The sequence below is a fragment of the Pongo pygmaeus genome, chromosome 3, assembly GCF_028885625.2.
Source record: "Pongo pygmaeus isolate AG05252 chromosome 3, NHGRI_mPonPyg2-v2.0_pri, whole genome shotgun sequence".
Classification (NCBI taxonomy): Eukaryota; Metazoa; Chordata; class Mammalia; order Primates; family Hominidae; genus Pongo; species Pongo pygmaeus.
In genome coordinates this window covers 174,926,188-174,938,921 of record NC_072376.2, presented here as the reverse complement: position 1 = coordinate 174,938,921, position 12,734 = coordinate 174,926,188, and the positions used below count along the sequence as shown (strand labels likewise).

The 12,734-nt window shown below is 33.5% G+C and overlaps 1 protein-coding gene and 1 long non-coding RNA gene across 4 annotated transcripts in view; one reads left to right on the top strand and one right to left on the bottom strand.

The window, feature by feature from the left end:
- Positions 1–12,734, top strand: part of FSTL5 (follistatin like 5) — an 814,279-nt gene that overhangs the window by 331,577 nt on the left and 469,968 nt on the right. The gene's annotated exons all lie outside the window — the stretch shown is intronic.
- The window catches only part of LOC129035379 (uncharacterized), a 44,374-nt gene that overhangs the window by 1,761 nt on the left and 29,879 nt on the right, over positions 1–12,734 (bottom strand). For both annotated transcript variants that reach the window (XR_010126165.1, XR_008502178.2), the window contains one exon: positions 9,266–9,367. This is a non-coding gene — a long non-coding RNA (uncharacterized LOC129035379). The remainder of the gene's footprint in view (positions 1–9,265; positions 9,368–12,734) is intronic.

Genomic DNA, 12,734 nt, shown 5'->3' with positions numbered 1-12,734 from the left:
ATACAGAGCAGTTCCCTCACTCAAAAAATTTCCTTTGCTGAGGCTTTATGGTCGCATCTTCTCTTTATTCTTACCTCATGGCAACCACTGATCTAATCTCTGTCCCTATAGTTTTGCCTTCTCCAGAAGTCATATGGATAGAGTCCTACAGTATGGGGACATATGAAAATGGTTTCTTTCACTAAGCATAATGCATTTGAAATTAACTTACAGTGTGTGTCTACCAATAATTTGTTTCTTTGCACTGTTGAGTGGTATTTCACTGTGTGAATGTTGTACAGTTTATCCATTCTTTTGTTGAAGGACAGTTAGGATGCTTCTCTATTTTGTCTATTAGCGGTAAAACAGCTATAAACATTCATGTACATGGTTTTGTGTGGAAATAAATTTTTATTCGTCCAAGGTGAATGTCTTGGACTGTTTATGCTAGGACAAGAAAGTATACGTTAAGGTCATAGTAAGTTTAATTTATTAAGGAACTGCCAAACTGTTTTCCAGAGTGTCTGTACCAGTTTCAAGTTTAACAATATATGACAGTTTGTTTTTTTATAAATGACAAATACTATATAGACAGAACTCCAGGTTCTGTTATATGTAATATTTATGATTTCTGTTTAATGAGTGTGGTAAATGGAATAATGTTAGATTTATTAAAGTGTTAACATATTAATATTAATATCAAAATATTAAAATAATTTAAAAGCTAAATCATTTTCTTTCAAAATCAAATTTTATGACGTTTCATTCATCAAAATGTCACAAGTGACTATATCATGGAACACCCAAGGATTAAATATTTAAAATTTACATGCAGTAAAATTAACCTTTACCATTACCACCACTCCAGTGCCTCCTTTTTCTCCCCCACACCCAGCCAAATATATCTAGGACTTAATCATGGAAAGTGTGAATGTATGGAAAACATGGACTATCTCAAAAAAGGGGCTTTGCTGATGTGACTAAGCATCTTGAGAAAGATTCCTACCGACATGATTAACAAATCACCTTTAAGTAGTAATTCAAATTAACATTTAAGAAATTAAAATCAGAGAAGCAGGTGAGAGAAAAAATTCCATTGCTCCCATGGAGCTATCAATCTAGTGAGAGAGAATAGATTTATGGAAATATTATAGATAACTATAAAATATGCTGGATAGTGGTAAGTGTAAGCAAGGGGAAGTGATAGGGAAGTGTCCCAGGGTTGGAGGAGGAAGATAATGTGTGTAATTCTCAGATGGTCCTTCACATAAGATGACACTGGAGCAGACTGAAGTAAGGGATCCTAGTCAGGTCACATACAGGAAAATAAAGTTCAGGACATAAGGCAGGGAGCTTGAAAAGGTTCTGAGGTGGTGGAATATTGGATGTATTCGTAGAATAACTACGTGTCTGAGCCCAGGGGCATCATACATAAGCTTGGAATGATAATATTCGTATTAAACAATGATGGAAAAATTAATTGTGATTTTATATAGACAGTTTCTAGAATTTGCTATTGTTATTGTCAATTGTATTTAAATATAATAACCATAGAAATGGGCATTTAATTTCATTAAAATGTGATCTTTTCAGGAGCACTAATATATAGTAAACCTGGTGTTTCACTTTTGGTGTTAGCTACTAGGGATATTCTATTTTATTTTACAATTCATAATCAGACCTTATTACCCTTATTATTTCTTCCTCTTAAATTTCACAATTCTAACTTTGTATTTTTTTCTTATTATTTTTAAAAATATATCTTTTAGGATATGAAATGTAAATAAACAAAGAAGATGGTTTCCTTTATACAGTTTAAGTTATCTATCTGTTTATCAACATCAATAGGTCCTATAATCATCTGATCTGTGATATTATATGAACTAGCAAATAAAGAATTGATGAAATTACATAGACTATTAAAGTAAAAATAATTTCCAACAATATTTGCAAAGCTCTTGGATTCGAGCTTCTCAAATCGTCAAACCATAATGCATGTGCATATTCATTATTATTCTCATAATCACAACCAAAGTAGGAAAGAGAGGAAAAAACTTACAGTATTATTCATGATTACGGAAGTACAAATAAACTGTGACTCATAATTTTAAAAGGCAGTTTAGAAAGTATAACATTTCTCATTTAAATGGTTAGTATTCAAATAATATCTAAGTAATATTCCAGATGTTATTTAGTTCCATATTTTGAATATATCTGTTTATTTTCTTTCAAGAGCAGAACATTTTGTAATAAATTTATGTGAAAGAGATTCAAATTTTTTTTGTACTTTAATTTGTGTTTTAAGACACACATAAATACATTTGTAAATCTATATAAGTAAAAAAAGATTTTTAATATAAATATATACACTTAAAAACAGAATACTGGATTAATTTTTAATAAGTTATATAAGTCAAAAATATTACTGAAGTTTTTTAAAAATTGTGAGCTATGCAAAATTTAAATGTACATTATAGGAATGGTTAAATATTTTTCCACTTAGTAAAAATATTTTTTCTACTATTTTATCTGTAAAATATTCTACTATATTATCATAGTAATTTTTAATATAAATATAAATACAATATTACATATGGTTCTTGTTTATGACAACATATTATATTATCATAGTAATTTTTATATTATCATAGTAATATGTATACTATATTCTACTATATTATCCTAATAATTTTTACTATAATATCATCATAATTTTTCTATATATTTTCTGCTATATTATCATAGTATTTTTTTTTTTTTTTTGAGACAGAGTCTAGCTCTGTCACCCAGGCTGGAGTGCAATGGCACGATCTTGGCTCACAACAACCTCCACCTCCTGAGTTCAAGTGATTCTCCTGCCCCAGCTGCCCGAGTAGCTGGGATTACAGGCATGCGCCACCACGCCTGGCTAATTTTCTATTTTTAGTAGAGATGGGGTTTCTCCATGTTGGTTAGGCTGGTCTCAAACTCCCGACCTCAGGTGATCTGCCCGTCTGGGCCTCCCAAAGTGCTGGGATTATAGGCGTGAGCCACAGCGCCTGGCCTATCATAGTAATTTTTAATACAAATATAAATACAATATTACATATGATTCTTGTTTATAACAACATTGTGCACTTTCTGTAGTAATATATAATAGGAAATAATGAAGCTCTTATTAAAAAATTAAATAAAATAAAACCTCTATATTTTTCTCTTTTTAAAAAGAGACAGAATCTTTCTCTGTCACCCAGGCTGGATTGCAGTGGTGTGATCGTAGCTCACTGCAGCCTTGAATCCCTGGGCTCCAGCAGTTCTTCCATTTCAGCCTCCCACGTATCTGGCACTATAGGCATGAGCCACTGCGTGTAGCCAATACTCTTGTTTTTTAAAACACAAGTTACTGTAATATGAAGGTTTTATTAGCCATCTTTAAAAACAAGAAATTTAAAAACTGCATTGTAACAAAATAACTTTTTGTGAGGAGTTATTTTAAGATGAATAGCTGTCCAAAAGTGTCACTGGCCCAACATATTTAAGTATGTTACAAAGGTATACAGTGCTAATTTAATAATCACTTGAAATTTTCTTCTTAATGTTTCTTCATTGATAAAACATAATTTAATGTTTCCTCTTGATTATAATGTAGAAATACAGGCAAACATTCATTTGAATGATGTATGCATATTCTACAAAATATTCAAAATAGAGAAATAAAGCTTGCCTAAAAAATGTCATTAGGGGCATTTTTGACTATTTAATAAATTTTAACCCACTTTTCACATTTTAATATAGCATCCAAGGAATGAGAAGGATATTTTTTCTTGGATTTATGTCTGATAAATATGTATTTTTATCAACATTTAATTTGCAACAAATGTATAACAAATTTTATATCTTTACAGCTTTATGAGTGTTGTTTTACTAGAAATGAGAAGATATGCATGGATTAAAACATTTCTAAGGTTTAGAAAGAATGACTTTCATTTGTGGCTGTATGCTGTGGTTGGTGAGAAACAATAGTCCAGATTAACACCTAATGCCACCTAAAACCCAAACCACTTTTGTAGATCAATCAGATTGCATAAAAAAAGCATCAACCAAAAGCAAAGTAATAGTGAGAATTCAAAATTGTAAAAAAATCTCTGATGCCCCCAGTATTGGCCAAAGCCTGGTGACATTGAGCCAATCAAGTGAGGGGAAAAGGTCATGTAAAAAGGAAAGTCAGATAAAATCAAGAGTCATACCGTTAAGAATTGGTCAAAACATCCAGCAAAGCAAAGAAAGAATGAAGCTACAGAAGAACGAAAGCAGGGATTTATTGAAAATGAAAAGTACACTCCACAGTGTGTGTGCGAGCAGACCCGACCAGTGGCTCAAGGGCCCGGATACAGAATCTTCCTGGGTTCAAATACTCCCTAGAGGTTTCCTGTTGGCCACTTCACGTTCACTTCATGAAACTGAAGTGTAGCCTGCTATCAGTCTGATTGGTTGCAGAAAACAGCCAACCAGAAGCTGAAGTGAAGTTACAAAGGTCACACTCCTGTGCAAGCATCTGATTGGTTGCAAAAAGCAACCAACCAGAGGCTAGGATGCAGTTACAAATTTGCAAAGGAAGACTCTACCTGCAATCGGTCTGATTTGTTGGGGACAGCCAATTTCCTATCTGCCCTGCGTAAAAAGTCAAAGGGAGTAGCCTCTGGCCCTTTTGTTACTTAGGCGTGGAAAGTTAGTTTTCCTTTCAATTTAGTTCTAGGAAGTTGGCCTGAAACAGCCTTAGGTTCCCTGCCTCCAAATAAAAAAATATATTCCAAATACTAAAACAAGAGAACCTGAACGGGAATAAACAAAACAAGGGAGAAAGTAATAATATTTGCAGATATACAATATCATCAAATCTGTACTTTTCATATATTTAAAAGGTTTTTAAAAATGTGATGAAAGAACAAAAGTCTGTAGAAATAAACAGTTTTAAATTAAATAGAAACTCTAGAATTTATAAATGGCTTGTGTGTGTGTATATATATATGTATATATATATAACTCATAGCAAGAAAATAAAAGTAATAGACAAACATTCAACACTTTCTGGCTTGAATAATGAATATGTTCATTAGTTAGCTTCACTAATTATGAATTCATGCCTGGGAATTTATGCCTAAAATACATTAATTTGTTTACAGGATTTATGGGATGCATACTATAATTAAAATTACAAAAAAGTTAATGAAAAGGTTAAATGGCAGATTAAACACAGCTGAAAAGAACATTCATCAACTCAAACATATATCCCAAGGTGCTACCCTGAATGTAGCACAGACAAAGAGATGGAAATCATCAAAGATTCTGAGAGAAGAAAAATAGAGTAAGAAAGTAAAAAAAAAAAAAAAAAATTCTAAAATATATTCTGGAAGGAAGCTGTGGAGAGCATGAGGGAGATATAATATTCAGAAATAAAATGGCTAATTTTTTTCCAGAATTTAGGAAAAGCAAGAATTATCAGATTCCAGTAGTGCAATATCCTCCAAAAGAATTAATAAATGAGATCCACCCCAAAATACATGATTGTGAAAATGCAGAAGAAAATATAAAAGTTCTAAAAGCAGACAGAAATATAAAACATACTAACTGAAACAGAACAGCAATTATTATTAATACATAGACTAATGTCTCAAGAGTAAAAGTAAACCTAATTTTAAAAAAGCCTTAAGAGAGCTGAGAATGTCAAATTAGAACTTGTACCTGGCAGAATTCTCTTTTAAATGGTAAATTTACTTGAAAGGTACAATGTAAAATTTCCAGCTGTTGGATACCCTAAAAGTTCTGGCTTTACCACTATGCAATCTGTGCATGTAACAAAATTGCACTTGTATTCCAAAAATTTATGCAAAAAAGTAAATTTATTGTTGGTAAATTAGTTTAGCTGGGTGACTGAGAATGCATTATTAGGTGTCAATAAAATCTATAATTTATATTTCCCTGAAATACATATACTGCTATTACAAAGAGTACTGTTGTTGCATATAGACAAAGCATTCAATTCTCTATAACATTAAAAATAGCAAAAGTTTGAGACAATATAGATTAATGATAAATTATATTCACTGCTGTTAGGAGACTAAATTAAACAACACTTTTAGAACATAAGTTTGTATCATCTAATATATTTAAATATATTCATACTCAATAACACAACAGTACCATATCAAAGCATACAGTACAGAGAATAATACCTTCCATATACTAAGAGAAATATGCAAGAATGCTTATTCTAAAATTGCATATCATAGCAACAACAATCTAGAAAGAATCCAAATGTAATTTCACAACACAAGACAAATAAACTACAATATAGTCACACAACTAAAACTCTGTACTGAAGTGAAAATGAATGCACTATAGCCACATTCAATAAATGAATGAGCAGAAAAGTGGTGAACAACAAAAATATTGTGTGGTATGATTTCTTTTCCATAAAATTAAAAATGCAAAATTAAAACATATCTAGTATATTTTTGTGCAAGAAAGTATAAATAGAAGCAAATGAATTAAAAATAATTGATAATGCAGGCATTGAGCTGCTTCAAAATATAGGAAATGTTTTAGTTCTGTTGTTTAAAATAAGTAGTGGACATATGGCAACCAGATTATACAGTATATATATATATTTAAATATCTGTTATTATGGGAAAAATGGAGGAAGAGAGGAAGGAAGGAGTGTCGTATGGAGGGAGGGTGGAAGGAAGGAAGGAAAGAAGGAAGGAAGGCAGGAACGAATGAAGGAAAAAATTTTATTATTGTAACAAAATTATTACAATAATTTTACATTTGAGTTGATAATTTTATATGTCGCTCTTGTATGTCCATTTCTTTTCTTTTTGACTGTTAACCCTAAAGGACATACTGATAGTAGGTTCTTTGGAGTTTTCTGCATAATGTTTACTACTGTTATTCATCATTGTGGAATCTGCTTACAGACATTTATAAATGCACAAAGCAACTATTCTATCCTTTTCCCAAAGAGGCCATATTAGGTGTGTAGGATCAAGGGCCCCAGCTGATTGGGCCAGGGCAGGGCACCTGACCCAAAGTTAAATAGGCTACACTCCTTGCTTCTAAGGATGAGTGTGGCTATCTTTTGCCTCTTAACAATTAGACTCTCAGAAAAATTTAGAAACCTGCAAAAATACTCTGCTGAAGCACACATTTTGTCTCTAGCCCCAACTTTTTTCTATAGTTCCAGAATATTTTTATCTTTAACATTCCTATATGTATTTCTAACAAATGTTTCAAACATAGTATAGAGTCCTTTTTTCTCCTCTCATCCCAATCTATCCCATCCTCAGTCTTTCCTTTATTTCAGTCAAACAGAATCATCAAAATTCATGTGTACATACAATTATTGTTTGTCAAATAAAAAACATAATACTTATATTTTTTGTTCCTCAGTTTTTCTCAAACTTCATCTTTTATAAAACTTTGCATGCAAACAGTAGCAGACATCTATATATTCTCTCTGTTTAGTGGCTACTAAGCTAGTCTCAGCCCTTTATCTCTCACCTAACTTCAGTCTGAACTAGTCTTCGTCTGTCACTCTTGATACTCAATACGTTTTGTCTTCCTCATTCGCCACTGTTATCATAAGTGCCAAGAATAGTGCCTGGCACGTAGTAATGTTCCATCGTATTTGGTGAGTTATGAATGAACGAGGAAGTTGAATAGTATTAATATAGCCTTGGCCAGTACTTCCTGGATCAAAAACCTTTGGAAAGGAGTCCAGAAATGTGAAAATGTTTGAAGGTCTCTAGAAGACCATTAGGCATTTTTAAAGCCACTGCATTAGGGTATGAAAGCCACTTCTAAAACTCAATACATTTTATTTTTCAACTAAGCAATATATTCTGGTGCAAACAAAATACGTAGTTGTGAAATTTACAAACAAAATCAGTTTGGCAGTTGAAAAGTTAACTTTAGCCTGGGCACAATGGCTCATGCCTATAATCCCAGTACTTTTGGGAGGCCAAGGCAGGTACAGCCCAGGAGTTCGAGACCAGCCTGGACAACATGATGAATCCTTGTCTCTACAAAAAAAAAAAAAAAATACAAAGCCTAGCCGGATGTGGTGGTGTGTGCCTATAGTCCCAGCTACTGAGCAGGCTGAGATGAGATCACACCACTGCACTCAGGCCTGGGTGACAGAGCAAGACCCTGTCAAAAAAAAGGAAAATTATTATGTTTTTGAATTAATAATAATAACTTTCATGACTATGCATTTATGATGAGTCAGTGTGTTTCTGTGCTTTCCAAGAATACAGTGATAGATTTCATGCAAACACCTTGTGAGATAGACACTATAATTATCTACCTTGAGGTATGGTAAAATTTATTCCCTGCCCAAAGTCACACAGTTAATAGATGCAGGAGCTATGTTTCAACTCTGTTGCTTACTCATAGCTTCAATACACATATGCTCATTATATTAACAAATAAATCAGTTTGGAAAAGAAATAATCTGTCTGCAGATGGTCAAATAAGCCTTTGATCAAACAAGCATTTGTTCAACATTAAATAGCTGGCTTCTTTCCTTGAAAATGAAGAAAATTAATTCCTATGTACCTCATAATATATTGTGAAATATCATGAATATTATATGAGGTAATATATGTAGGTTTATGTTATCCATAAAACGAAACGAGGTACCTATTTGGTTTGCCGGGTTGCTTTTTGAAAATTCAGAGAAATTAACAATTTTGGTTGCAACAATTACTCTGATAAAATATGTGACATATAAAAATGTGAAATAGTGAAATTTCCACAAATTAATAATTATCTACAAAACAGACTCAAAAACTATCTCTAATCTTGAAAATTTTAAGTATGTCAATAAGTCTATGGAACAGTTTTTTACCAAGTGCAAATATGTATAGACTGATTGGCTAATATCTATGTTATGTTCTATGTTAACTATGTAAGGTAAAACTATTAACTTCAGTAATCAGTGCTAATGGCATGTTATACAAATTCTTTATAAAACAAATAAACTGAAATAGAGTCATAAAGTATTTGGTTTTGTGAATTAAACAATTGTGCATTACTTCTTTAATAGACTGATCAGATATTCATATAATGCATATTCAATTGTTCTTGACCTGGAAAAAAAATTATGAAAGTAGTATGTGTTTACAGCATCTCTGGTTTTCAAAGAAGTGGCTATATTTTTAAAGATATAAATAAAATTACTGATTTAGATGTATCTACATATATTAAGGAATATTTTTGCCTCAACAAGCTTTATTCTCTTCCCTACCTGTCAATCCTTTTGGGTTTGTTTTCATTATGCAGATAATTTGACCCATTTAGTACACTTGATTAGTATCCAGCTGTCTGGGATGTTTCCTAGCAGAAAATTCTTTGGGAAAAAAAAGAAAGAAAATAAATTAATGTGTATTGAACATCTGTAATGCATTCAACACTTAGCTTACTTTATTTAATTGAATTCTAATACAACCTTAAGGTAAGTATTATTAACAATTGTAGCTCTGAAAAGGTAAGTGATATTTACTCATTCATTAAGAATTTATTGAGTATCATTAAGAATTTATTGAGTGCTAAGTATATGCCAGACTTTCCTTATTCTGGAACGTGGAAAACATTGCCAAATAGAAAAAAAATCCTGTATTCATGGATGACTCTATGATGTGATATAAAATAGACAGGGTCAAGATTAGAAGCCAAGATTAAATTAGGCTATTATTCAGATATTTTGAACTTCCACTATGCCATGATACTCTTTTTTTCTTTCTTTACTGTCTCTTTCTCCTCTTGCTCTCTCTCTCTTTGTGTGTGTGTGTGTGTGTGTGTATGATTGAACAAATAATATTTTATCTTCGTTATGAAAAAAGGAAAATTCTTAAGTAACTTACTCTTGTGAAAAGACAGACAGAAAAGAAAAGCAGAAGAACAATTATTTATCGTTTCTACATCACTTATATATGCCATATACTGTGTTATACACCACGTGGTGAACAAATTATACATGTTTTATCTTATGGGGTTTGTAGTCTAGCAAGGGAGATAGTTCAAAAAGAGGCCAACACAGTAATCAAATTCCAACACTCATTCTGTCACTTTCTCTGTTGTCTCTATTACAGCAGATTTACCTTGCAGTCTTAAGACGACTGTTGATACTAATCAGAGCTACAGTCTTTTTTCTTCAGTTTCAGTGGGAGAGTAGAAAATGGGGAACGTGAGATAGGAGGAGGAAAGGAGAGGTAAAGAGATTGAAGGTGGGAGAAGAGTGGTGAAGACAGAGAGAGATTTTAATCTTGAATATGATTTCTGCATTTAAGTCCAATTATATCAATGTAAGACACATACACCCTGGACAAATACCTATCTGTAGGAGAATGCCATATGCTAATGTATTAACACTGGCACAGTGCCTGGGACATTCATGGTTTGTTATTAGGCCAAGGTTTCTCAACATTGACACAATTGATATTTCAGCCAGAGAATTCTTTGTTCTGGAGGGCTTTCCTATGCACTGTAGAAAGTGCATCCGACAGTGACCTCTACCTATTACATGCCAGTAACACTCACAATTGTGACAATCAGGAAGGTCTTGAGACATAGCTGAATTTTCTCTAGAGGGCAAAACTCACCTTTGCTTGTAAACCGCTGAAATTAGCATACTCTCTACCTAGAGCTGGGGAAGGTGGAATGGGTGGTGGAGTCAGCCATAATGTCAACTACAGTGGTATTATTCTCATTTTGCTGCTAAAGGATCTGATATAGATTAAGAACCTTATTTGTGGTCACACAACTAGTAATCTGGATCTGCCTGAATGTGAAGCCAATATTCTAACAACTTTAATATACTTTCCCTCCTTAATAATTATTATCACCCACTGAGTATCTTATCTTTAAAAGAATTGGCATACATCACTACATTTTTTCTCATAGATGTTCCCTGAGATATGCATTTTTCATCTTTTATCTTTTTTTTTTTTTTTGAGACAAAGTCTTGTTCTGTTGCCCAGGCTGAGTGCAGGGGCGATCTTGGCTCACTGCAACCTCCGCTCCTGGGTTCAAGCCATTCTCCTGCCTCAGCCTCCCGAGTAGCTGGGACTACAGGTGTGCACCACCATGCCCAGCTAATTTTTTTGTCTTTTTACTAGAGATGGGGTTTCACCACGTTGGCCAGGATGGTCTCAATCTCTTGACATCGTGATCTGTCCATCTCGGTCTCCCAAAGTGCTGGGATTATAGGCATGAGCCACCACACCCACCCTCATTAATGCTTTTAAAATAATTTCACTCTAATATTGCACCAGCTTCCCAACTTTCCCACTACATTTAGCTTGGCTCCTCACATTAATTAAAACTGCGTTTAATTTAATCTATTTTCCCAGCTCTAAAATAAGTGCTACGTTTATTTTTATGTTATTTAATCCTCACAACAACTAGTGAGGTTAGTTTTAATATCTCCATTGTACAGATTTATAAACTGAGCCTCACACGACTTAGATACATTGTCTCTAACCATACAGCTTTTAAGAATCGGGGATGCGATTCGAGCCCTGATCCACCTGACTCCAAAGCCAGTGAATAAAGTATAAACTTGGCCACCACTACACATTGCTGTGAGAATGAACCTGAAATGTGTTATGTTACTTCCTTCATAACATCCTTTTGTGGCTGCTCTCAGAATGCTAGTATAACTGCTGGGATTACAAAGTATTTCACGATGGAGCTTGATGTAATCTGTTTCTAAAGGGTAAGTTTAAAATAATGTGTCCAATACCAAACTAATCCACAGGTCCGCAGAAGAAACAAAAGTTGACACTACTCTTGGAGCTTTATGGGGGTTCCAACTAAGTAGAACACCTTGAGTTATAACAAATGTCAACAAAAACAGTAGACAACAACAAGAACAAACAAGCACCATTTTTTTCACTGATAAAATCAAGGTTGGAAGACATGGCTCTAAATTTGTTAGCCTATCAGCCTCAAAAACTCTGACTCCAGAAGTGGCCAGACCCCTCCCAGCAGTGCTGAAGTCCTTCTCTAGAAGAAACAAGGCTCCTGGAGAAATGGCTGTTGGCTCACTGGTGGCAGGTCTGCAGCCATCAAGGGAAAGTTAGGTAGAATTGTGGCAAGGTTATCAAATTATACTTTGCAAATTTTCAAACAAGATAAATAACTTAAGTGTGGAACCAATACAAGTGAGGGAGGGTGAGGAAAATCACTTCTTGTGGAAACCAGGAATTGGAAAAGGCAAACTCTTTTATGCTATTTACACGGGTTGAGTTTATGATACAGAGATTCTCTTTTCTTTGCCCGCATCATATCCAGTCTGTCAGTTCTGCTACCATCATGCCTTGCAATGTTCTCTATTTCTGTTGTTGTAACTGTTGCAACAAACTGATTCTCCTGCTGCTTTATTTTCCTTTTTGTGTTGACTTTTCCCATGACCTGAATAAAAGCATTCACCCTCCTGCACATCTTTGATGATAAAACCTCCCTTGCCTGAAACTAAACAAAACGAATATTTTACTGTATATAGTAAAAACTAGTTGGCAACCCAAGGTCTTCTATCCTCTTAATTAAACCTACCTTGTTCATCATGATTATACACTGTTTACATCTAACAAGATCATTTGCCTATCCCCTAAGCACAACCATCAATTTCCTAACACTACACTTTTATTGTTCTTCCTTCATACCTGTTAACAAAGATAGCTATAATTAGAATGCATTTGTTCATTGAAATATGA